Source organism: Hevea brasiliensis, chromosome 9 (assembly GCF_030052815.1).
Source record: "Hevea brasiliensis isolate MT/VB/25A 57/8 chromosome 9, ASM3005281v1, whole genome shotgun sequence".
In the NCBI taxonomy this organism is placed as follows: Eukaryota; Viridiplantae; Streptophyta; class Magnoliopsida; order Malpighiales; family Euphorbiaceae; genus Hevea; species Hevea brasiliensis.
Genome location: NC_079501.1, coordinates 82,842,617 through 82,846,259, shown reverse-complemented (window position 1 = coordinate 82,846,259; position 3,643 = coordinate 82,842,617). Strand labels below are relative to the sequence as shown.

The 3,643-nt window shown below is 39.1% G+C and overlaps 1 non-coding gene across 1 annotated transcript; it reads left to right on the top strand.

Moving 5' to 3' along the window:
* The first annotated feature begins 2,758 nt into the window (after positions 1–2,758).
* Positions 2,759–2,865, top strand: LOC131183553 (small nucleolar RNA R71). The gene has a single exon (XR_009151601.1). It is a non-coding gene; the product is annotated as a small nucleolar RNA R71 (small nucleolar RNA).
* Positions 2,866–3,643: the final 778 nt, after the last annotated feature.

The window sequence follows — 3,643 nt, the reverse complement described above, 5'->3', positions numbered from 1 at the left end:
TCAAATGTCCTAGAACTATGCCTTCCCTTACCATGAAGTGGCATTTTTCCCAATTTATGACCAGGTTTGATTCTTCACATCTTTGCAACACCTTAGATAAATTAGCTAGGCAATTATCAAAAATAGTTCCATATACAGAAAAATCATCCATAAAAACTTCCATGATATCTTCAATATAATCAGAAAAGATAGCCATCATGCATCTTTGAAAGGTAGCAGGGGCATTACAAAGACCAAAAGGCATTCTCCTATATGCAAATGTTCCATAGGAGCAAGTGAATGTTGTCTTTTCTTGGTCTTTTGGGTGAATAGAAATTTGAAAGAATCCCGAATACCCATCTAAATAATAGAAATAAGAGTGTTTCGCCAATCTTTCTAACATTTGGTCAATGAAGGGGAGAGGGAAATTGTCTTTTCTAGTAATACTGTTCAATTTTCTATAGTCTATGCACATTCGCCAACCAGTGACTACTCTAATAGGGATTAGTTCATTGTTTGCATTTTGGATAACAGTTGTCCTACCTTTCTTAGGAACTACATGTACTGGAATAACCCATTTACTATCAGAGATTGGGTATATGATACCTGCATCTAATAGTTTTAAGATTTCTTTCTTGACTACTTCTTTCATGTTTGGGTTAAGTCTCCTTTGGTGTTCGATTGTGGGTTTACTGTTTTCTTCCATGGGTATCCTATGCATGCAAATTGAGGGGTTGATTCCCTTCAGGTCTTCTATCTTATATCCTATGGCTTTGCTATGGATCCTAAGTTCTCTTAGCAATTTTTCCTCTTCTAGCTTAGACAGGCTAGCATTGATTATAATAGGATATTTAGAATTTGAGTCCAAAAATGCATACCTTAGTAAGGATGGGAGAGGTTTAAGCTCTACCTGTTTAGCATTTTCCTGGAGCTTACCTTTGGTTTGTTTCTTCTTCAACTCCTCCATCTCAGAAGCTTTAGCTAATGGTAGGGGGATGAGCTGCTAACTGTTGTGCACAGGCTGCTATTTTTGTATTTTCATCATCCACTGTGTGGCTATGCACAATACATGCTTCAAGAGGATCTTTAGGATGTGTCTCATGAAATTCCTTTTCAATTTGTTCGTCAATTATGTTAACCTTAAAGCATTCATCAGGTTCAAATTTGTGTTTCATTATGTCGAACAAGTTGAACTCCACTTCTTCTTCTCCTACCTTGAGAGTTAGTCACCCATTTTTTACGTCTATGATAGCTCCGGCGGTTGTTAAGAATGGTCTTCTCAAGATGATAGGAATTTTAACATCTTCTTCCATCTCAAGGACAACAAATTCCACTGGAATCAAAAATTTGCCTACTTTAATAGGAATGTTCTCCAGTATTCTTATAGGATATTTGACAGATCGATCAGCCAATTGCAATGAGATTGTTATTGGTTTCAGTTCCCCGATCTCTAACTTTTTGCATATTGATAGAGGCATTAGATTGACGCTTGCTCCAAGATCGCAGAGGGCCTTATCTATTTTCTTGTCACCAATGAGGTAAGGTATGGAGAAGCTTCTTGGATCCTTCAACTTTGGAGGTAGTTTGTTTTGTAGAATGTGCATTCCTCTATTAGAGCTACTATTCCATAGTCTTCTAGCTTCCTTTTCTTTGACAAAATTTCCTTAAGAAATTTGGCATAGGATGGCATCTGAGAAAGCGCTTTAGTAAAGGGGATGTTGATGTAAAGTTTTTGTAAAACTTCCAAAAACTTTCCAAACTACTTGTCCAATTTGGCTTTTTGAAATCTCTGAGGAAAAGGTAGGGGGGGCTGGTATGGCTCTGATAATTTCTTTGTCTTCCTCGCTTCCTCTTCCTGATCTTTCTTAGCTTCTTCCTCCTTTTTCTCTGCTTAGTCTTTAGATTTTTCTATGGTTCCCTCTGTCGGTTCTACCTCTGGTTGTATAAGAGTTCTCCCACTCTTCAGTGTAACTGCCTTACAATGCTCCCTTGGGTTCATTTCTGGTTGACTAGGCAGTTTACCAGCAGCCTTACTTGAAGAGCTTGCTTGCTGAGCGATCTGATTTTCTACCATCTTATTGTGAGTAGCAAGTTGGTACACTCTGGAAGTCAGCTGTTTAATCAATTCAGTTTGTTGTTGTTGAGCTGCTAGGAACCCTTCCATCATGGTTTCCATATTCATTTTCGGTTCAGGTTGTTAAGGTTGGAGAGGTAGTGATGACTGTGCAAAGTTTTATCCTCTATTCTGAAATCCAGGGGGTGCTGGTTTGTACCCTTATTGCTTATTTATTGGCTGGTTCTGCTAATTGGACCATGAGAAATTTGGGTGGTTCCTCCATCCAAGGTTGTAAGTATTTGAATATGGATTGTTGGGCTACCTCTGGTTGAAGTTTCCTACATTATTCACATAGTTCATCTGTTCTGAGGAGAGTTCATTGAAATTTTTGTATCTGAACTCATGTATCCTTGTCCATAACTATCTTCAGGTTGACTGTTTGTACCAACTGCGTTGGCTTGCATCTTTATGAGTTTCCTTGTGAGCTGATAAAATTGAGCATTCATCATGCTTAGGGTATTTACTTCTAGTACCCCTGCAGTTTTCCTTGCATTTCCTCTTTCATTTGACCACTCATAGTTATGGTATGCAACCCTTTCTAGAAGTTCAAGTGCTTGTGGCACTGTTTTCTCCATTAGATCACCTTTTGCAGCTGAATCAACTGTGCTCCTTGTAGAGGGTAGTAATCCATTATAAAAATTTTGCACTAATAGCCAATCTTCTATACCATGGTGTGGACATTCCCTCTACAGGTCTTTGTATCTTTCCCATGCGTCATAGAGTGATTCTCCTTCCTTTTGTCTGAAGGTGTTAAGCTCAAGCCTCAGTTTTGCAGTCTTTGCAGGTGGAAAATATCTTACTAAAAAGGCTTGAGAGAGATTCTCCCAAGTAGTGAACGTTCCAGCTGGTTGAGAAAGTAGCTACTTCCTTACTCTGTCCCGAAGGGAGAATGGGAATGCTCTTAGTCTTATTACTCCATTCATCTTGAATGTATCACATAGGGCAAGAAAGCATTGGAGGTGATAGTGTGGGTCTTCTGTAGGCCAACCTGCAAACTGGGTTTGTTGAATCATTTGGAGCCATGCTGGTTTTAATTCAAAGTTGTTGGCTTCCACTGTGGGTCTAGTGACACTGGGCTGAAATCCTTGGACCGATGGAGCTCCGTAATCTCTCAAGAGTCTTGGTCTGTCATTATTATCGACCATGGTTGGAATTTCAGGATCTCCTTGACCATGCTCTTGATGTTTCCTTTCCCTCCTGATGGCTTTCAGAGTTCTGTCTATCTCTGGATCACAGTCCAATATTTCTTCTTCTGGCCTTGTTCTGGTCATATACTAGATTGAGCACCTGAGAGAAAAGAAGAAAAATATAACCAGTAAAATAAAATTATATAATAAATATAATTGCCTAAATCAGCTTAACTGCCTATCGCTTGATATCACTATAGCCAAAGGATCCCCGACAACGGTGCCAAAAACTTATTTGCCTAGTTTTACAACCTCGCAAGTGCACGGATCGCTAACAAGTAATAAAGTGATAAGTAGAGTATTGTTCCCACGAGGACCTTTGTTTAGCAAGTACCAATCTACACAGTAATTTTGACTGTCT